General features: G+C 42.4%; 1 protein-coding gene across 6 annotated transcripts in view; it reads right to left on the bottom strand.

The window, feature by feature from the left end:
- The window catches only part of LOC137300495 (astrotactin-2-like), a 1,223,335-nt gene that overhangs the window by 947,081 nt on the left and 252,459 nt on the right, over window positions 1-23,795 (bottom strand). Inside the window, exon 1 of one of the 6 annotated variants that reach the window (XM_067969579.1) lies at window positions 4,480-4,497. The exons of the other annotated variants lie outside the window; for them this stretch is intronic. The gene's annotated coding sequence lies outside the window, so the exon portion shown is untranslated. Of the gene's footprint in view, window positions 1-4,479; window positions 4,498-23,795 lie in introns of those variants that run through there. 6 annotated transcript variants of the gene reach the window in all.

Genomic DNA, 23,795 nt, shown 5'->3' with positions numbered 1-23,795 from the left:
AGACATCGCACACGTAAAACACAAATGCAGGTCTTATCCCTATGTTTACAAACTGATGAGTTATCTTAAAACATTGAATAAAGATTGCACTCTACTAAATCCCACATCCTCTAATCTCCATGGCAGACCTCACCAATCTGCTGATCAGAGTTGGTACAAGGCCTGCGAGAGTGCGTGCATGAAGGTTCTCAGATGATGCACTAGAGGCCTGCAAGAGGTGGATAGAAGGAGGGACATCCTATATCTGGGGGAGGGGAGGGGGGGCAAGATGCCCTCCAGACAAATGCCCAAAAGGCAGTGAGAGGCAGTGAGGGACGAAGTCAATGCCAGACACATAGCACCACGAATATGGATGCAGTGCAGGAAGAAATTCAATGCTTTGACATGAGTGGTCAAGGTGAGTGAAGTCAACAGTCAAGTGGCATCTCCTACCAACTGCACCACTAGCTGCATCCACTGCTCCACGAACTACACCCCCCATCATCCACATACCAACACACTCTTTCCATCAGTACTCAACTCTGCCAATCGGATGCTTCCTCTCACCCTTACACGCAAGCCGCACACCGACAACTCACAGACCACACACACTGGCGGCTATTCAACCATGACACACACATCACCCAGACACACATCCCGCTTTCTTGCAGGGGAAGGTGTTGCATAACAGGAAGCAGCAGGTGGCAGTGGTATTTAGCCCCTCGAGCTTGTTCTGCCATTCAATGAGTTCATGGTGGACCTGTGACCTAACTCCATATACCCGCCTTTGTCCCATATCCCTTAATACCCTTGATTCACAGAAATCTATCAATCTCAGATTTAGAATTCACAATTGAGCTAGCACTCAACTGCCGTTTGCAGAAGAGTGTTCCAAACTTCTCCCACCCTTTGCGTGTAGAAGCATTTCCTAACTTCACTCCTGCACATCCTGGCTCTAAATGTTAGGCCATGTCCCCTAGTCCTAGTATTGAAGTCTAGGAGACCTCCAAAAACAGTTACAAATGGCAATAATCCAGCCATTAACCTGTAAATCCTGCATGGTCCCTTTAAATAGCGCTGGTGGGGGGTCCTCCAGGCACTCTAAGACATGTGCAGACGGTCGGGGGTAAGACTGTGCATTGAGTTGAGCGTTAGACACCATTTTGGAACTTATCACTTTAAATCAGCGTTGCACACTGATTGTATCCATTTTCTCTTTACTTTACATGCTACCGGCGTTCGATATTTGTGCATGCGCCAAGATGACGTTCGGCCCTCGTCACACTGGAAATGTGCGTGCACACCCAATACGCCATCTTGGCACTCTGGGAGGCTGCGTAGCGCGGAAACAACGGGCACTACATAGCCCAATTTCTAGCCCAAATAGTTTTGATAAAAACTGGGTGCTGCATGACACACAAGGAAGCCATGGGAAGAGATCTCAAGAATCCTGCAAAAAAGCAGAGCATCAAATACAGATGGAGGCATTGAAAAACCTCTTTAAAAGTGCAACAGATAGCAGGGCTGGTAGAGTCCAAAGTCCTCCTTTGTGGCAATATCAGAGAGATCTTCTCAACTGATGTGGAGCAGCCTGGAGTGGCAGCTGCAGGAAACTCTCCTTAATTCCGACAGAACACAAAGACCTGAATGTAAGCCATCACTTCCAACATGTAGGCATTGATTAGTGGTATTCTGAGAGTTCTTTACTCAGTCCCCCTAAATGCCTTCGCAAGGGGAACAAAGTCAGCAGGACAAGGCTGCAGAGATTCCAAACCCAGAGAAGCAGTCTTATCACAGATCAATCTCAGGATTCAGTAGTCCTAAGGTGATTGCTACCTCCGTCCCAAGCAGCTCATGGTCATATAGTAGTTGTCCACATCTCAAGAGTTAATGTTCACACCCTCAGGTTGCACTTGGAAATGCTAGGTTAGAAATGTGAATAAAGTAAAAAAATCACAACGGGCGTGCACAATGTTAAGACTAAATGACTTTGGTTACAGTTTCACAAGCCCCGTACATGATTGTTATCAGAAATACTGTTATGAAAGTCATTATTTTTCTTTTGAAAATATGAAGTTGTACTGAAAGTGAAAAAGATGTTTGCAAACTTGGAGGCGCTCATGGGGTTTCAGTTTTTAATGATGAATTAATTGTATTGAAGGGTTATACGTGTAAAATATGTGCTGCAAGTTTGTGATTACAGACATTGTATAACTATACTACGATGAATTGTTACTGAAAGTTTCTCTGATGAGTTTGTCTTCCCCTCAACAGCTGTCTGTGACCCTGCTGTGTTTTCCTCAAATCCGATTTGCTCTGTCTCAGGGGGTTCAGCTTCTGACTCGATCTTATCCTTTGGTTTCTCAATTTCCATGCCTTTCTGAACGGTGAAATGGTGGTGGACACAGCAGGTCATTACAATTTACACGGCAACATTAGCAGCATACTGGAGAGAGCCCCCAGACCTATCAAGGCAGCTGAATCGTCCCTTCAGCATGCCAATGGGCTGTTCAATTTTGAATTATGGGTCAGATGTGAACCTCACTGTAGCGTTCCTCCACTGCACTGGTGTTAGAAGCCACATTAGCATTGGATACCCCTTGTCACCAAAAAGCCAGCCAGGTCCTTCATCTTCATTCTCAAAGACTGCAGGGACACTAGACTGCCGAAGGATGAATGAATTGATCACGACAGCTTCCTGAAAACTGGGCATAATGTGGTGAAAACTGTGCCTATCATCGCACACTAATTGGATATTAAGAAAACAAAATCCCTTTCAGTTGACATATTGATGTGAGTTGGCATTAGGGGCTCAAACGACGACATGAGTGTTATATATAGCTCTAAGCACTGGTGCAATTCAAGTGATTGATGCAAATTAATGGCCCACTCACTCAATTGTCTTACTTCTCTGCCAAATATAATGAACTGCGCTGTCCTGGCTATCAGGCATAAATGACCTGCCTTATGCAAGAATGGACAACAAACTGACTGACCTGGCTAAAATGGCCTGTTGCCCCTTGGAATGAGCCAATGCCAAAAAATTAAGCAGAGTAGTGACTTTCTGCACCACAGCAAGGGATCTCCTATTTCTTGAAGAAGTTTGCAGATCTCCCTGCAGGATGGCACAAAGCTCTTACAAGACTTCTGGGGAGAACCGCAGCTTCCTTATACAAAATGCCAGAAACTTATTCATTAAGATCTGGATCTATGCATCCTGTTGGCTGGGTATCTGTGGGAGGGTCTGGGCCTCCTGCAGTGCTACCATAAAAGCCTACAGGTTCACTTCTGATCCTCCTCCTCTAACCTATTACAAAGAGGGGAATTCCCATTGGGAAACCAATACTGCAGTCTAACAGAACATTTTAGGGAAATTTCCCACACAATAATCAATTTTGAGGAAACTTCCAAATTAAACTGGGAGCCTCCAAAATCAGGAGCAAAAGAAAAATTACAAATAGACCAATCCAAAGTCAAATGGTTACATTTAACAGCACAATGACACAACAGTTCACCTTTAAGATTCCAGCATCAACTTTCCTCAGCTGCGGTCTAAATCACCTCACGTTTACACTTCAAGCACATGAAAATAAAAACAAGCTAAGAAAGAAATACAATGAAACTTTGAAATAAATTCCATTTCACTAATTAACTATTCACTATATAATACCTAATATTGAGCATTTCATTATTGTAGTTACATCTTATGGTACTTAACAATACTTAAGTGATCTAGATTCTTCTGTATGTTATTATATCTTAATAAAATCCATACATTCCACTAAATAGCATGCTTTCATTATGATATTATGTTCTTAAAGGACATGACAAGATAGGTTCAGATGAAGAAAGCCCTTTAATTCATTTGATCTCATCCTTCTAGAATATCAGCTCTATCATCTTCCTATTACAGCATCTAGCCTTTCTTCAATAAGTCCAGTGTACTGGCCTCATCCACTCTTCCTGGAAGCCTGTTCTAGCTGTTGATCCCCTCTGTGTAAAGAAGTACTTCCTTGTCTCTATCCTAAATTTGTCCTTTATAGCCCCGAGCCTGCGCTCTCTTTCCTGCTCTGAAAATATTGTTTCAGTTTGTTTACCCTATCCCATTAAATATCTTCAATGCCGATATATAAAATCCCCTCTGAACCATCTCTTTTCCAGGCTGAAGAGCCCTAGCTTGTCAAGGCATTCTTGCCAAGTGAGGCACAGGCTTGAAAATTGTTCAGTTTTGGATGGGGATTTGGCAACAACAGCAGAGAAAAATCCTGCATCCAGGTTGTGTTTGTACAAAGCATCTTCACATAGCACTGTGACAGAATTCACAACTATTTCCCACTAATGAGTCTAAACACAGAAACACACCACACGCAACACGCCTTGTGAAGGCAATGACATTGGCAGGGTTGGAAATTTCCACTCATTAACCAGGGGAGGGCTACTCCGCAGCTTTGGTGAGGCTGACAAATAAAGAAAATGCTTTGCTTACGAGTGAGTCATTACCTTAGTCTTTTTGCCACTATCTCTTCATTCTTTCATCCTCCGCCTACTTGAAGTAACAGGCGCTCTCTGCCGTGCTGCAGCTTTCCCTTGTCCCACTGAGCAACTCTTCATAGCAAAGGTGGACTTAGACCCTCTTCTAGAACAATTACTTTGGGTAGAAGTTCTAATAATAACTTTGGATAAGTGAATCAGTTCTAAACATGTCTCGGCCAAATAAGCACATTTTGGAATGTCTTTTATAAATGGTTGCTGGTTTAACAATTATTTTTTAAAATCATTTTAAGTGCCAAGTTTTAATAATTACAAAAAATGCTCTGTAGTTGAAAAGAATTGCAGAATTATTACTGCAGTATTATCTCAACATCAGAATGTTCATTTTTCATCTACCGTGTGCAACTTGCCTCAAACAATGGCTCAGCTTGTATATTTTAGCTAGATTTGTACTTGATTGCTCACAGTAATAACTTGTACCTTGTTCTCTAGCCCAGCAAGCTGTGCAAGTGTCCTTCCTTTGACTTTCTTCAACACCATTAATACATTTACCATCATTACCCAGTTCAAATGACTCTACATTTTTCTTTTCTTCCTCTCAGAACATCAAAAAGGTATCCTGAGACACATGTTAGAAGTGCAGCATTAATTTACTGTGACCATTTTTACCACAACTAATAACTTTAACTGTGACAGAGCATCAGCGATGTTTGATTTACAGAATCATTTTGCTCAGGTCTTCCAGTCATTTTTGATTTGCTCAATAATGCACAGAAATGTCACCCAAACTGATGTCAGATCCTGGATAATGACACTGGGGAGGACTGCACAAGCCTCAGTGCAGTTTTATCACATGATCACAAAGTCATTGAATTATTTTATAGGGCCCAGCCAGCCCAAAAGTGAAGAATTTCAAAAAAAATAAACTATTTTAGAAGGTTTCAGACTTCGAAACAAGTTTGCTATCTTTAATGGGGGGAAATAGATGTTCCATCTACCATTTCTGTTACCTCCTCAAGGAACTCGTATGAGGTTTGTCAGCACCATCATCCCTTTACAAATCTGTGCTGGCCGCTTCTAACTACTTTTTCCTTATCTAATAAAGAATGTATTTCATCCTAAATTTCTAACATTCTTCTTAACATGGCCGTCTTTAAGAAATTGGCATGTAGCATAATAATGCATTCTAAAAATGGAAAAGAGGCACCAAATAAGGGAAACTATTAAAAGTTTAAATTGGAGAATATTGCATATTTTCGACATTGCAGTGGTATTTGTATTTTAGTATTTATTTGTGATGTCATATCATGTCAAATAAATCTATTTTCCACACCAGAGTTCCGAAAGGTCCTTCTTTTTCCTTTGCTGCGTCTTCCATCAGCACTGGTTGACAGGCTCTTTGATTGAGTCCACCATATTTCCCATATGCAGCAGAATATAAGTGCCAGGGACATGTGTTATGGTTTCATCTTTTAATGCGAGCGCTGTTGCTGTTTGGAAGTTCAAAAAATGAATGTTACTTATATTGCACTGATCATGAAATCGCTTCTCTCCTTCTCCACCTCACCTTCTTCTCTCCCTCTCCCGTCCTCCTGCTCCCTCTCTATTCCAACCCTCCTCTTTCATTTTCCCTCTCTCCTCTCCCTTACCATCCTCCTCTCCCCTCATTTCTCCTTCTCCCCACCTCTCCCCTGCCCTCACCCTCTATCCTCCCATTCTCCATTTCCCATTCCTCCCCCTCGTTGCCTCTCCCTTCCCTTCCCTTCCTCTTCCCCTCACTCAGTCTGCCTTCACTGTTCTCACTCTCTCCCTTTCTCTCAACCCTCCCCCTTCCCCCATCTTGGTTCAATTATCTCTCTTGGTTGACGTGAAAGTTTCATCGGTTTTGATTCCCCATGTGCAAGTCAATAGGAAACAGGGGGAAAAATCTCCAGTGGCTGGAGTCATACCTAGAACAAAGGAAGATGGTAGTGGTTGTTGGAGGCCAATCATCTCAGCCCCAGGACATTGCTGCAGGAGTTCCTCAGGGCAGAGTCCTTGGCCCAACCATCTTCAGCTGCTTCATCAATGAACTTCCCTCCATCATTAGGTCAGAAATGGGGATGTTCGCTGATGATTGCACAGTGTTCGGTTCCATTCGCAACCCCTCAAATAATGAAACAGTCCGTGCTCGCATGCAGCAAGACCTGGACAACATCCAGGCTTGGGCGCATAAGTGGCAAGTAACATTCCTGCCAGACAAGTGCCAGGCAATGACCATCTCCAACAAGAGAGAGTCTAACCACCTCCCCTTGACATTCAACGGCATTACCATCGCCGAATCCCCCACCATCAACATCCTGGGGGTCACCATTGACCAGAAACTTAACTGGACCAGCCACATAAATACTGTGGCTACAAGAGCAGGTCAGAGGCTGGGTATTCTGTGGCGAGTGATTCACCTCCTGACTCCCCAAAGCATTTCCACCATCTACAAGGCACAAGTCAGGAGTGTGATCGAATACTCTCCACTTGCCTGGATGAGTGCAGCTCCAACAACACTCAAGAAGCTCGACACCATCCAGGACAAAGCAGCCCGCTTGATTGGCACCCCATCCACCACCCTCAACATTCACTCCCTTCACCACCAGTGCACTGTGGCTGCAGTGTGTACCATCCACAGGATGCACTGCAGCAACTCGCCAAGGCTTCTTCGACTGCACCTCCCAAACCCGCGACATCTACCACCTGGAAGGACAAGGGCAGCAGGCACATGGGAACAACACCACCTGCAAGTCACACACCATCCCAACTTGGAAATATATCGCCGTTCCTTCAACGTCGCTGGGTCAAAATCCTGCAACTCCCTGTCTAACAGCACTGTGGGAGAACCTTCACCACATGGACTGCAGCGGTTCAAGAAGGTGGCTCACCACCATCTTCTCAAGGGCAATTAGGGATGGGCAATAAATGCCGGCCTCACCAGTGACGTTCACATCCCATGAATGAATTTTTAAAAATGCCATCAAAGATCAACGAGCAAAAACTGCAACCAATAAAAATAAATCTCTCCCCGCAGCACCACCATTGCATCACTTTCTACATACCCTGGTGGAATAATAAACATGGCCCCTACTCAACTGAGCAAAAAAATAAAATTAAAAAACCAACCAACGTGTATGTAAAGGAAACAACTCCCCAAAAAATGACCTTAAGCCGAAATACATCCTTACAGCATAGGACCACAAACACATAGCAGAAATTCCAGGTCAGGACAACAAACCTTCTTCTCCCCACCATTGAGCAGAAATTCTGGCACAGGATCACAAACTCTCATCCACCTCCAACCACCCCAATCTCAGAAATTGCTGGTTGGGTTTTAAACCAACATTCACCCCGAGACTCCTCCGCAACCCCCATGTTCAAGACCCCCTACAATGGCCGCCTCCGGCATCAGACCACCCACCTTCCTTCCTTCCCTCCTTCCTCTCCGATTCCCAGCTGCTTTCCCTCCCAACAAGCAGGCACCTGTCAATCTGGCTAGGTGTGGCGCGGGAAATTCGGAAGTGAAATCAATTGCCTTCGATTGAGTTGCCATCGCAGAATCCAGCGTGCTCACTTGACTTCCGGGTTTCCCTGCGATAATCTACCCACCCACTCAGTTCTCGACTCCAAGTAAAAATCACGCCCCAAGTGTCTGTGAGTCGCAGATTTTCAACTGCACCAACAAACACACTGATATATTCATTTTTGGGAATGGCACTATAAGATTTGTGAAAGCAGTTGATTTACATTGAAGTGATGATAACATGATTCTGTAACACCCTTGACATCCCAAAGGAATTCACAAAAGTGGCAGTTGGACCCCAGAGGATTAGCGAGAAAAATTGGAGTTGGTTAAAGAGGTTGGTCTTCAGGAGGATTTTGAAGGTAGGGATGATGTAGAAAGGCAGAAGCTTTTGGGACAAGAATTCAAGTGTGCTGAAGTCAGATGGTTGAAGGCACCGTAACTGATTGTAAAGCAGACCGGGGGATGGGGTTGTGGGGGGGGGGGTGCGAGGAAGAGACCTGAGTTGCAAGACCATTAGGCACAAGCAGCAATGGAGGGCTGGAGCTATATATAGAGATAGGCTATATGGAGGCATTAGATGGATTTGCAAACAAAGACAAGGCTCTTGAATTCAATGTTCTAGTGGATAGAAAAGATGGAGAGAATGAGGAGAGGTGAGCAGTATTTAATGCTGGAGGGGATTTGCACCACAGACGCCTGGGTGCGTTTGAGCCAATGTGGAGTGGAGTTTGGGTGATTGGAGAGAAGAGCATTGGAGAAGTCAAACCTGGAGGAAACAGGGGCGTAGTTGAGTGTTTCGCTGTGGCAGGGGTGAGGTAGACCGGAAACTCAGAACAGGAAGTTCATGATCCAAAAACCCCAAAAAGTATTTTTGATATTTCCTATTTTCTTTTGAATAATCTTTATTCAAAGGAATAAAGCAATTCAATAGTTTTCAAAGGATGATCCTACAAGAGTAAATGGAAAAGAAAAAATTCCCATTCAGCGAAATATAGGCTGGGATTCTGCTCCCAGTGGGATGGGACTTCTGTTCATTCCATCGTCACCTTCACAACCATGTCCCAGGATACTGCGTTGGGGGTTCATCCAGTACACACAGTGCACTTCTGGTGGGATTCCCACCGTCAAGAGAGAGGCCAGCTTTTGCAGCCTGGCTGCAAAAATCCTGATGGTGCTGCAATGGATCCACTCCTGCAGCACCACAAGAGGCAGCTGGGCAATTAAACCGGCATAAGTGTACCGAAGATGGGAACATCGGCAACTTAGTAGGCCTCGGCAGAGACTAACATCTAAATAGGAAGGTAATTGGGGCCAGACTGGTTTCTCATAGAGGCTCTGATGCCATGAATCCTGCAACCTGACAAGTTACTGCCTGGAGGAAACAGGGGTGTTCCTTGAACCATGCAAGTAGTGGCTGAAACTGCATGCAACCTGGTCAAATGGAGATTTCCAAAAAGCTGCAGTTGGTGCAGAGTTTGAAGCAATATATGCAGTAAGTTAAGCATGGACCTTTCTTCAATTTGAAGACCTGACAAATAACAGTAAGGCCAATTGCAAATGGCTGGATTGAGTTTGAGACACATTACGAATGATCCCCCTCAAAGAGAAGATTTGAAGGTTTAGGCCGTGTGCTAAATAAACTTGGTGTGAGTGCGAGTATTCTAATATCAGCAGCATTGCTGAGTTGAATAGAAAAAAGTTGCACAAAATAACCTTCTACTGCTCTCAGCTTTAATTGCATTCAACAGTGCCAATAATTATAATGCATTGCAGAGAGAAATGATTACTGCTTCTCCTCAAACAGTGATCATAGCAACAAAAGATTTCTGTGTAATTTGCTTAAGTTTTGTCACTAAATACTTAAATGTCAGTTAAATGCTACATACTGGGAACATGTTATGAGGAATCATGAGGTTGATAATATTTTCCTGTTTAGTGAACTATTCCATTGCTTGGTAATGAGGTTTGGCCTTACTCAGTGAAGGTAGCGGCTTTTCTCTCTGTATTTGCACACATTGTACCCAATAATGGCCACAATGATAAAATATTATTATTATACCCAACACAAAAGGTGTTTAAAAGTCGATAAACTTTATAGTCAAATTGCGCAGGATTTTTTGGAAGTACTAATCAGTGTTGTCACCAGGATTTCAGTCAAATGTAATGGTGGGTGTGTGAAATTTCCACACTTTGATCACTGTGAAAAATGGCTGGATTTTACCCATCTAAATTTGGCTCATGTTTTGATCAAGTATTTGGAGCTGCATTACACCAGTGGTAAACACTGGTGATGATAGTCCCTGCCATTAATAGTGAGAGTTGTTTGAGATGATGAATTGACACTATCAAACAATGTTTATTGGGTTATATGCACAATTTTTCCATATTGGGACCAATACACTAAATAAGCCTGGCAACAGGATGATAACACTATCAATGTGATGGATCTGGTACTAGTTTTAAACAGGGGTCAAGTAGCAGAATGGATAGCAAGTTGGCTACAAAACATAATTGTAAACAATTTTACAACACCAAGTTATAGTCCAACGATTTTTATTTGAAATCTACAAGCTTTCGGAGGCTTCCTCCTTCCTCAGGTAAATGTCTGGAGCTCCTTGAAGCCTACGCATTTATACATCATAGAACAGTGCGTAGGCTTCAAGGAGCTCCAGACATTTACCTGAGGAAGGAGGAAGCCTCCGAAAGCTTGTAGATTTCAAATAAAAATCGTTGGACTATAACTTGGTGTTGTAAAATTGTTTACAATTGTCAACCCCAGTCCATCACCGGCATCTCCACATCATGGCTACAAAACATAAAACAGAGGGTATGGGTGAAGGCTATCTACTCAGACAGGCAAAAGGTGAGAAGTGGTGTTCTGCAGGGATCGGTGATGGGACCATTGTTGTTCACCATTTAGATAAATGATTTGGACTCAGGAATCGGAAGGACAACTTCAAAATTTGCGGATGACACCAAATTAGGGGGTATAGTTAATACCGAGGAAAATTGCGACAAATACAAGAAGACGTTAATCAACTTGCAGAATGGGCGTGTAAATGGCAAATGAATTTCAACTTAATAAGTGTGACATGGTGCATTTAGGTAGGAGGAATAAGGAGGCCACATATTTCATGGAAAATAAAAGTCTAAATGGGGTAGAGATTCACAAATCATTAAAAGTAGCAACGCAGGTTAACAAGGCCATAAAAAATGCAAAGTATTGGGTTCATTTCTAGAGGAACAGAATAGAAAACCAGAGAAATTATGTTAAACTTGTATAGAAACTTGGTTAGAACACACTTAAGAGTACTGAGCACACTTCTGGCCTCCATATTCCAAAATGGATATCGAGGCACTGGAGAAAGTACAAAAAAGATTTACAAGAATGATGCCAGAACTGAGAGGTTATAACTATCAGGAATGACTGAACAGTCTGGGGCTCTTTTCTCCAGAAAAGTGAAGGCTGAGGGGTGAACTAATAGAGGTTTTTAAAATTATGAAGACCTTTGATAGGGTAGACGTAGAGAAGATGTTTCCACTTGTGGGGGAATCCAAAACTAGGAGTTATTAATATAAGATAATCACTAATAAATTCAATAAGGAATTCAGAAGAAACTACCCACAGAGTGGTTAGAATGTGGAGGCAAATAACATAGATGTATTTAAAGGGAAGCTAGATAAATACATGAGGGAGAACGGAATAGAAGGATATGCTGATAGGCTTGGATGAAGTAGGGTGGGAGGAGGTTCGTGCGGAATATAACCATCGGCATAGACAAGTTGGGCTGAATGGCCTGTTTCTGTGCTGTAAATTCTATGTAATGTTTTGTATTAGTTTGTTTTCTCATTTGTGAAGCACATCAAACAGACAATTTGTTAAATTATTTCTATTTAAAAGCTGCACAAAATGCAAGTTAAACAGATTGTTTTTTTGAGTGTCGGTGGCATTTGGGGTGACCTGTGAGTTGTTGTCAAATGTCTCAAATTACCTGTTTTCATTTGGAAAACATTGTAACTCTATTGTATGTCATTGCTAAAATATATAACTAACTACTGTTGTTTGTAAAATCATGTTCAATGGGTCACAAGAGCCCAACCACCATATAAATAAAAGATAGATGTCACTGTCGTGGCTCAATAGCTGGAAGCATTACATGGTGTGGTACTGAACCATTGGGTAAAAAGTTACGATTCCCATTTTGATCTGGGTTGAGTAAACTCATCTCAGACAGGACAGCAGTTTGGATGCTGGAACAGACCTCCCTGGCCCTTGGCAAGGGATGAGAATATCAGCCAGGCTTTCTACTGCTAATTGGCATCTGCTGGTTCTGAAAATTGATTATGAGGACAGAATCGAACTCGACTAGGATGCTCCCCACAGTTGAATACTGTGCCAGCAGTCAGAGTCTGGGCGTACTCATGAAGCATGATCAATTGGGCAAGGTACTGAAGGGTTGCAAGCACCTTTAAAACTGTATCCCAGCGTGAATGGGAGTTTCAGGAGAGAAAAGTACAAAAACAAAACTGCCTATATCTTAAAAGATGAAATTTCAGTAGAAGAATTTTATGTCTCAGTGCTTTTACAGACATGTGTGTCTTCAAGGAAAGGGGGATGCAGTCATTGCTCTTGCAGGAACAAAGTGGCATCAGATAGCAGTGCCAAATATCAGTCCTGAGTCTCTCTTGTGAATCTATTTGGATTAGAATAATGTTCAGTACTGAATTTCCTTGCAGTGTTGGAACTGCCACGGCTCATTGTAGATACTGCAAGTGTACGGAGTGCTGTGTCTGGCCTGTGTCCCCTTGGCCTCGATTTTTCCGAGTCCAATTTGCTATTGTTTTACCAGCCAGAAGAAAAATCATGTTCGCTTTTTTTCAACTTTCATCAAATCCAGGCTTTGCAAGCTTCGACATACACTGAAGGTTTAGATAGAGCCAAAAAAAACCACTGGGAACTCGAAGTGCGAATAGAATTCACAGATGGTCCTGCCTCATTCGCCCACACTCCACCACATATGTGGGCACATGGCATTGCAGCGGAGGCAATTTAAATATCCCTTGTTTGACCAAGAATCTGTTCTTTAATTAGTAGAGTTTTTATTTTCACACTTTTAACACAATTTGATAGTCAGAGGTGACCTTCCTTTCACTTTTCTTGAATTGTGTTTAAGCCCTTCTTCTACATTTAAAAATAGAAAACATCTGTGGGACATCTTGGGTTAAATTTTCCCGAGCACTATTAATACATCGGGTGGAGAGGGTCACACGTCTGTAAAGGAACCCACTTGATTTTCCACCCATTTAAATTAATGGATGGAAAATTGGGCAGGCTCCCTAATGCCAGTGTATCCTCTCATCACTGCACCCGGGCATCTAATACACCCAGAAGCACAAACAGAAGAAGTAGCCCCATGATTTCCCCTGCTTCACAGCAGATTATCTATCTATCTTTAGGTCTACAGTGGTGATACCACAAACATCTTTAATTTCCATCTGACATTGGATCTCTAGATACCTATTGTTCAAAAATAACATACACAGTCAGGGGTCATATGTTAAATGGGAAAAAAAACATTAGCCAAGCTCATAAATCAACAAGAGATTAAGTACATTTTTTTAATGTGACACTTCAAAAAGCATAGAGTAAAAACACAAACGTATATTCCCACTACACTCATCTCTTTCTTCGCCATCATCACTGATAGAGACATGGTGGGGAGAGGGCATATAGGAACCAGGACAGTTACTGTCCAAAAGCTGTCTCGAACTTTCTGCTTTAGCAAATATAATCCAATTAGAAGGTTGTAAATTATAAACTGCACATCCAACAATTTAATCGAGGAAGGGAGCAATCATGATGTCATTCCCAGGGTGAGATGGTGTAAGTAAGGAGGAGATGCATTAGATGATGGAAATATTATAGAGGGATAAGTGGCGTATATCCTGTGTAAAAATTATAGAAGTTATACTGTTGAGAAGTATTTTGCAGCTAATGAGCTCCACTAACTGGAATGTAATCAAGGGTAGAAAGAAATGTATTGACACAGTGGCTGTCACATTATGATGCTAAACTTGGAGTATTATTGGAAATAAAATCAGAAAATGTTGAAAATACATAAACAGGTTCAAAGTGTGTGAAAGGAGAAAAGATGGGATAAAGATACATGTGTGGACCCGTCCTCAGAACTCAGTTAAGTTCTGGCAATGGGTCCATATCTTCTCATTTCAGGGAGTGTTGGATCTGCTCTTTCCAGTATTTCATGTTTTTATTACAGATTTCCAGCATTTGCAGATTTTTCTTTGTATCTCAGGAGAAAAGTTGACTCCATTGACCAGTAGAGCAGATTTTACAGAGATTTACACTATTGGATAATTACATAATTGTGTGTTAGTATAATAGTCCTGTATTTATTGTATAATATGCCACTCTGCTCATGCAGGCGCAGCACTGCCTGCAGATTGATTAAAAATTGAGGCGTGTCACTGCTTTTAAAGGGGTTTTGCCATGACAAAGTGCATTGAAATATACAACATATTTCAATGTTACCAATCACATCTGTCACTACAAATATACTGTTTAGTTTAACCAGATCAAACCCTGAGCCTATCTAAATTGGCTCAATTTGTAAACACCTCCCTGATAACTATGTACATTGTATAAAACGACAGGCACATGGAGGAGCATTACAAGGCTGTAATCTAATGCTGGACCACAGATGGCATTCAGAAACCACTCAAAGCTTTTTGTCCTGTTTTATGATATTTTCTGAACCACTTGATTGGATCCCAGCCGTGCCGCTCCTTTCTGCATGTCTGGTGTTCTCTGTTTAATGCACTGCCTTTGGATTGCTGTGGCGCTTTATGTTTCTGACAGTTTAATGGCTGGTGATGCACTCATTTCATTCATGACAATTAGCTCCATGTTCCCACTGACAGAGAAGGAGAAAATTAGAGAAAGGGATAAAGTATTTACTGGAAGTGGGTTGGGAAGAAACACAATCCAAATAGTTGTGGGAGCCTGAGCTTGTAATAAATAACAATGGAAAGCCTTTCGCCAAAGATGGAGAGAGAGAAAGAAGGGAAGAGATGGACTACACAAAAGCAAATAATGGATGAGAATTGGAAACATATTTGGAGTTCTCTAATTTTTATTAGCAAAATAGCCAGGTTTTGATAAAATGTTACGATTCTTTCAAGTAACTTGGCTGCAGAATATTCTAATATTTCAGATGTTGTCATCATTCTTAAAAATATAAGCTTGTGCACACACTCAACATTGATTCGGGATGTTAACAATTGACTAAATTCAGTTTATTTAATTTAATTGAGTGATGGCTGAAAGAGTGAAGAGACCCAACACAAACAAGTCTCAAGCCAAACCTTTGCCTGAGAGAACTGAGAGGCCAGCTACAATCCCTGAGCTTTTCTCGAGATGTGAAATTCACAGTTTAAAGGGCAAAATCAACTTCTGCATGAATCTCGCCTCTGTTTCACTGGCGAGTTTGAGAAAACGTGGGAAACCCGTGCAGGTAAGGTAAAATTTGTTTCTGGTTCAGAAGCCACAAAAAATTACCTACTGAAAGTATTTGAAGTAGGTAAATTGCCCCTTTAATGATCATCCCGCCAGCATTAATAGGGGACGCGACTTAGGGTTTCAGATGCCCGCGCATCCAAATGTGCCTGGGTTAAACTCGGAAGTGGGCACGTTGGAGCTGGGCTGCGGTCCCACTGATGAAATCATCAATTTTTACTACCTATCCGCCCCCAGCTCACCAGTTCTTGTGGGTTAAAGTTACCCCCTTGTAATCTAGTCAAAGCAGTCATTTCTAAAAGAGGAAGGTACAGTTCAAATGTATACAGTGTTTTTCACAGCCATTGCTTATATGCGAGCTGTTTTTAAGATTTTAGTATATTTCCACTAAACAGGGTAGCACTTAACTCATAACTTGTTTGAAAGCTAAGTCCAAAGGTTACCCAAACATTCAAACTTATCAGCCTCTGTTGATTAACTTCATGTGGGCCTCACGTTAAAAAAAAAATTATCTGGTCATTATCACATTGCTGTTTGTGGGCTCTTGCTGTGCGCAATTTGGCTGCCGCATTTCCTACATTACAACAGTGATGACACTTCAAAAGTACTTCACTGGCTGTAAAGCGCTTTGGGAGGTCCTGAGATTGTAAAAAGCACTATACAAATGCAAGTCTTTCTTTCTTCATTTCGTTGAATTTAATGGCAATTGAGTTTTAGTGCTCATGAGTCCAACTTTTAAATAGCTAGCTGGTGTGCCATAGCATTGCTCGTAGGTCGTCTGGGGTCTGGAGCACAGGTGTAATATTCGGCTGCACATCTGACTGTTTCTTTAAGGCGCTGTTCTGGTTTCTAGGGAAATAATCTAAATGGGTCCGGGGGTCAATTAGAGGCTAATTGTTGTTTCTCCAGATTGCCAACTGCGTGGCTCTTCCTCTTCATATGTGAACAACTCTCTAGATTATCTCAAGGTCAGAAAAGAGCAGAAAATAACTGGGTCTCAGTCTTTTTGTATACTTTTCTCCTCAAACAAATTGATTTCCTGAACCGTTACTCATAGTTCCACTCATATCACGAGCAGTAAAACTACGGTTGTTTTTATGTGAGATTTCCAATCAGAGAAAAAAACGATATAAAAGCAAAAATGACCAGCAAAAATGCAGTGAATAGTCACCATCAGCTTTCTGAGATGAAAGCACTATGTTTAGTTTCAAACCATTGTATCTGGTGAACCACAGGGGAATTACACCACAGATATTGAAAAGAAAATTATTTCAGTGTCAGGGTAGGGAGTTTTCATATTTCCAAATGGCTGGCAGTGTAGCCTCAGTCCCTGCGGGCTACAAATAATTGCAACTTGGAAAATACTACTTACTTTCAGTCTCCAACAAAAAAAATCCCAATATGTTATACTAACACAAAAATCACATTTTCTACACCAAATTATATAATAGCAGAGAATAGTGCTATTTTTGAAAAGTAATTCTGTTCTGGTAAACAATACTAAGTGAAATCTTGTGGCCCAGTACCCACAGTATAACATAAAAATGATTGAACAGTACAAGTTGCGGTGGAAATGTAGCTGCTGTTGAGATGTTTTCCATCTCTTGACTGCAAATATATCGCAGCTAAGAGATGGAAAACATTTTGTAGTGCTGCAAAATGACACCTATTCCTCAAATGTAAGTTTTCTAATGTGAATTTGATGCATTACTGTGTCTATGCATTGAGAAAGAGAAAAAAATGTCAGTCAGAGTATCCGTGGCTGCAATCATTGAGCGGTTTGAGCTGGCCACATTGAAAGGAACAATTAATTCTGTAGCCTCCAGTAAAGATATTGAGCTCTGCAAAATGAGTTCTGAGTCTGGCTGGACAGCTAACATACCAGCCTCAAAATATGGTCCAAGAAGACCAAGGAACCAATTTGGAATGGCTGACACAACTTTCAATCTGATCATAATATACTAGACTTCCTCCATTGTTTTTGAGGACAAAAGCAACTGCTTCATTCTTCTGAGAGTTTACAAAAGCGTCCTGGATTTGATCTCACCCAACCAAGAAAACAAACAAAAAATTACCAAATGCATTTCACGTTGATGGGGAACAAAACCTAAACATTTCCTTTGCTGCCTCCCCCATCCTCCATTCACTGTTCGACTCTAAATACAGAAAAACTTGTTTTACTTTTTCTTGTCTAACTCTCCAACCTTAAGACATTGTCTTTTGCAGTTCCACGGTTACTGACTGCTCTCCAGTACCTCACTCAAGCAGCCATTCAAAATAGCAAGGGTCTGCAGGCCATTCAAGTGTGGAGAGCATCAAACCCAAGTCTAACCTTGTTCTCACCCAATATCCACACAACAGCAACAACGATAGCAATGCCCACTTATGTAAAAGAATGTTTCAAAGCACTTTGCAAGGAGATAGGAATTTTAGGGGACTGAAGGGATGGTTTTTCAGGAGACTTTTGAAAGTAGGAGAAGAGATAGCAAAATAAAGTGGAATTCCAGAGAGCAGGAGCACAATGACTGAAAGATCAGTCTCTGATAGTAGAGCAGTGGGAGCAAAGAGCAAGCAGTAGTTCAGAGTCAGAGTAGCGGATGGTGGAGGTAGGGTGGAAGGAGACCATAGAGAGATTTGAAAACAATGAAGAGGATCTTAAAATGCATTTGGTAGGGCACAGTGAGCCAGTGGAGTTTCACAAGGATGGAATAAAGGATGTGTAGGAGAGGATTTGGGCATGGGTTCTGGGTCAGCTGGAGTTTGTGGAAGTGAGTAGGAAAGTTAGTCACTCGAGAAATTGATCCTTGAGGTGATGAAGGCATAGATTAGGGATGCAGTGACAATGAGGGAGAGTTAACAGTCTAAGCTGGAAGTGGAAGAATGTGATCTTAACGATGAACTGGATGCATGGAAAAGCGCTGAGGTCAGGATTAAACCAGGAAACCAAGGTTGTACACCACCTGATTCAGCTTTAACAGACAGCCAAGGAGGGTGATGGAATTGGAGAGAGAAGCACATGGGTCCTGGTGGGAATCAAAAAGGATGGCTTGGTTTATGTCCATCTTGAGCTGAAAGAAATTTGAACATTTCCATGGACTGATGTCAGACAGGCAGGCAGATCGGCCAATGACGGTGATGGAGAGGTCGGGTTGGATGTACTTGATACCCCATGCAAAATGGGTACGTATTTGCAGATAATGTGTCCAAGCGGTACCAGCGTGAATGATAAATGGAAGAGAGCCAAGGATGAACCCTAACGCACCCCTGAGCAATTGCTAGAGGGGACTAGTAATTGCACCGGGATAGATAGATAGGAACGGAACTATAATATTAAGGTGCCACAAAGACAGACTGCAGAAAAGAGGCAAGAGAGGAGATTGGATTGTTCAGCAACATCAAAGGCAGCAATCAGATTGAGGTTGCCATTTACAGCTCCTCTAGACCCATCTTTTGTTCCTTTACTTGTCCCATTACCACTCTCCTTGCCTCGCACCATCATCCCTTTTGTCATTTAATCACTCCTGCCCTCCACCTTCCAGTCCTGACGAAAGGTCATCGACCCAAAACGTTAACTCTGTTTCTTTCTCCACAGATGCTGCCTGACTTGCTGAGTATTTCCAGCATTATCTGCTTTTATTCCACATTTCCAGCAACCGCAGCATTTTCCTTCTGGTTCAGACGGATAAAGATGGACAGTGAGATACAGTCATACAGGATGTCGCAGGAGACCAGTACAGTCTCAGTGCTGTGGGCAGATACAAGGATCTCAAAGGGGAACGCGAGTTTCTGGCTCGCGGTATTGATGAAGTCAATGACCTTCGAGAGAGATGGCAGACTGGAAATAAGAGGCACAGAAATTTTAGTACAGGAGGAGGCGATTAAGATCCTTTTGCCCCTGCACTGAATTTATTCCTCTCTTAGGGCTTTTTCCCCATGACCTTTTGATATAAGTGTCAGCTTGGATCAGTTGGTTGCCCTCTCACCTCAGTGAGAGCCTCAATCCAGAATTTGAGCCTGTAATCTAGGTTGACACCGCTGTGACGTACTGAGGGAATGCTGCCTTATAGGAGGCGTCATCATGTGAATGTGATGTTCAACTGTGAGGCCCAGTCTGCCTGTTTCGGTGGACATAAAAGATCCCATCCCATGGCACCATTTGAAAGGGGAGCAAGGAGTTCAACTGTTCAATAACTTCTTGATGCCCTATTCCTTTAATGGTATCCTGTGTAATGAGCCTTGACCTTCAATGAGCTTCTCAATTTTAAAAAAATGATGCACTGCACGCCTTCCTGCCGAGAAATGCTGATCTAATCACCATCAGCTTCTTATTTCTCACTCAATAGCATATCTTCTTATTTTTGTAAGGAATCAAAGATTCACAACAAAAATAATTAATATTGGAGGTGCTGAATGCAACTGGAAAATAACGTTATGGGTAGCCGAACAGCGCAAGGATCTCAGTCGGCTGATGTTCCAATTGTACGCTCTCAACGGTGATTGTTTTCAAGTTCCAAACCTAGCTGTTGGATAGACTATGGAGTTACAACGTAGGATTTAATTCCAGGAACTACGAAAAACTGATAAGGTGAATGCCACCCCTCAGAGGCTGACCACCTGCCAGCCACAATAGTGTGGCATCGATAATAGCCAGGATGGAGGGGAGGGGGGGGGGGGAAGGTTTACAATGAGAAAGAGTTGGGGCTAGATTGTACCTCCCCTCCTGGTCAAAGAACAGGAGGAGGAAGCAGCAGTGGGACAGCTTTAAGAGAAGGAAAAAAGGAGACACAGACTATAAATTTTTAAAAAAGTGACCTTTTGAAACCTAGAATTAATTGGACAGATTGCACAGACACATCATGCATTCAAACCAGCTCCTGAAATAGAACAGCGATCTGCTGAGATTAAACAGTCCTGCTGGAAATGCTCCCAATTTGTCTATGTAATTAGAATAAATAGAAGACATTTCTGATCCTCAAAGTCTGCATTTGGGCAGATTTCAAAAGTCCCACTTTAAGTGGGTGCTGAGCAGAATGGCAACTACACTCAATCAAGTGGCACAGGGCAACAGTGATATAATTTAATGTAATCCCTGATGATGGCTAGAAATGTTGTGAAGTCCTTTCATCTGCACTCTGAGATAGAGGGCTGTAATGTAATGTTGACACAGAAGGTGAGTCAAGAACATGGCCTGTATCTCATTTGATTTCCATCAAGTGGATCCATTTGGTCTTTTATTGAGGGGGGGCGGGGGGGTGTGATGACGTAAGGAAGTGGTGGCAGTGCAGATACGACACCCTCTGCCTCCCCAGTAAGTTAAGGAATTGGTGTGCAATTTACACATGTAGAGGTCGTTTGTATGCCCTTTAAGTTGATGACTTGTAAAAGGATACATGGCCTACAATTCTGTTTTACCAAAATGGTCACCAGAAATGAGTGCAACAATTTATACGGTGTTTCCAGATTAGATAGGATTTCTCTGGTGGAAGCTAAAAATCGTTCTTTAAAACGGCCAACCTGTTCAAAAAAATTCAATCAATCTTCTGATGAACAGTATTGAGCACATTTCTGAGGGAATAAGATTGCAAAAACAGTTGTTTGAGTCCCTGGCACATTATGGGGTAGAAATTAGTCTGAGCATGTTATCCGGCCCTATCTCGGCGCTGCGTGAGCAGCGTGCGCTAAACCTAGAGGCCCAAGGATCAATGGAAATTTGTCCTCGGGCCTCATCAACATACTCGGGGTGAGCTGTTGGCGCTGGTCACCCCCCCTGCTTCCCCAAACCCAACAGAGGTAGTTTGCCGAGGAAAGACTTCAATTTCAGGCTGCCAGCCTCGCCGGCAGCAGCCCTCAGATGAGTCCCGGGGATGCACCTCAAACAATGCAGCACTCCCTGAGTACTGCGCCGATGTTGTTAAAGGTACCAGAGTCCTGTAGCATAGATTTTACACACTCCCACCCCCCTCAACGTGCTGCTCAGAAACGCCGCCAAAAATATCTAATTAAGGTTGACCCCAGGAAATTCAGCAAGATCAGGGGTGCGGCCGTCAGGCACTGAAAAGTCAGTTTTTATGAAAGCAAAGAACTGATGGCGCAGGCAGTTCTTCTGCAACTACAGTTAGAAGTTACCTAGGCTTTTACCCTTAACTCCTTATTAGGAGGGGGCCTAGGAGATTCTGGTTGTTGAGACAATAGAGTGGGTAGACAGGGTAAGGTCAGAGGCTTCTCCCAACCACATGACCAGCATAACGCTTTGCTTTTCTCTCCTTATTTATTCACTGGCATATTTGTTCATCTCTTTGCACATTGCAACATAATACGCTCTAATGTCATGCCATGTCAAGCTCTGTTTCAAGGGGTCTCTTACTGGTGTTCTAAAATATCTTCTTCTGTTTCTCGAGGTGGCCAAATGCCTTACAACACAGTGCGTCAGCCACTTCTATTGTGGGATGCACTACCATAGATATAGACACTTCAGGTCATGGTCATTTTGTGGCTGTGTTCACCTTCACTGCAAGTTTCACGACCCGTCCATCCCTGTTGTTGAAGCGTTTTGCAGGTCTGGCTGCGAGAGTGTATGAGGTTCAGCGGCAGCCTCTTTGGAGAAGTATTGTGGGCAATTTAAACCTAATCCATTGGGCGGGAAATCCACAGGATCGGGTGGGACGCCAGTTTTACACCCTGCCTGATATCACTCTCCATTGACTTCAATGGAGAGTGAAATCGTGTGTGGTGTAACACCAGCATTACACCTGATCCTGTGGGTTTCCCGATGGGCGGGTTAGGTTAAAATTACCCCCATTGTCTCAGTGTATAGATTTTGTTCACCATGTCCAGGCAGCAAATATCTGCATAAACACGGATAGCCACATAAGAACAGTTCCTCGTCGATCTTCAGAAGTGCAAGCACCTTAGGTCATTCTACTCTACGCCCTGCAGAAAAGAGGGATATCGCTGGTGATCCTCCTGCTCAGATCCCTCTCTGCAGAGAGGGATGCCCAGAGGGATAGCCACAGTTTTTCTCAAAGCAATACACCATGCACATTCCCTGGTTAAACCGGCACAGCTAATAGTGCCGCTTTAAGTAGTTGTCAGATGACGCCAAAAAGTTTCCTTTCCCTCTCAATAGCAAAAAGGCATAGTAGTTCATGACAAACAGCAGCACAAAAAAAAACAGCACTGGACCTTTAACAACAAGAATCCAAGTGAAAGGAAGACTTGTCCTGTGCAAAGTGTCTTCCATATGGGTGTTAAACAGGTGGAGTGCTGTTTGGTTACTCTGGATGCAGAACAGGCACATCCTCTAAAGAAAATAAACAAAAGTGCCAAATCAAAGTGCTGCAGGGACTTCTGGGTCACATTATCATGCACACTGTACAATGGGCAGATTATTGGCCCCACCATCTCAAACTAGTTTAGAAGTTTTACTTTGACCTTTGCATCATTTTCAAAAATGAAAACTGCAATAACCAGCTTTTGTAAGAAAGTTATGAATTCAACAATCATTACTGGTCCAGCAGCCCACATGTCCTGGATACAGTGATTTGCCAACAGTGCAGAATTAGGAGCACTGGGTGCTTAATTGCCCCATCTTCAGGATAAATAGGAAAGATGTCTCATCATTAGTAACAGATCAAACCAAAGCCAGGTGAAGGGGTCAAGAGTTCAGTCTCTCTTGGCAGAATTAGAGGAGCTATACCAATTTGTGCAAACGTACTTGGGAATACCAGGTTAGAAAATTAACCACAAAATTGGTTTGGATATGAGTTGGTATCATTGATTTTACATAAGATTTCATTTATTCATCTGGACGTGAATGTGTAGTTTAACAATGTTTTGTGCGTACTTTTTCATGTTGGTATATTTGGAAACTCACAGTGGATAGTTTATTCTGAGTCACCACAACATGAATCAAACTACCAATTTTAAAATGCTGGAAGCCGATTTCTCTTAATAATGTGGCAATCCTCACTGTGGAAGCAAACATCTTCAGCTGCTAAAATGGGTTTAAACTGGTTAACCTTTACCTTATTGTGACTGGCATGTGCTTTATAAAGTGCAGCTGCCATGAAACAGCAACCAGGCCAAATTCACTGACAAATTATCATTAAACTTGGGCAAGCTTCCAAACCTTGGTGCAGTAGCCTGATTGGACAACAATTAAAATATATATGGCCCAAAACGGAAAGCCAAAATGGTCAATTAGCCTATTTCTCTGAGCTGCAAAAACCCCCACAAAAATAC

This window comes from Heptranchias perlo, chromosome 31, assembly GCF_035084215.1.
Source record: "Heptranchias perlo isolate sHepPer1 chromosome 31, sHepPer1.hap1, whole genome shotgun sequence".
NCBI lineage: Eukaryota > Metazoa > Chordata > Chondrichthyes > Hexanchiformes > Hexanchidae > Heptranchias > Heptranchias perlo.
The sequence above is the reverse complement of the archived record's forward strand: the minus strand, read 5'-3'. Positions and strand labels throughout refer to the sequence as shown.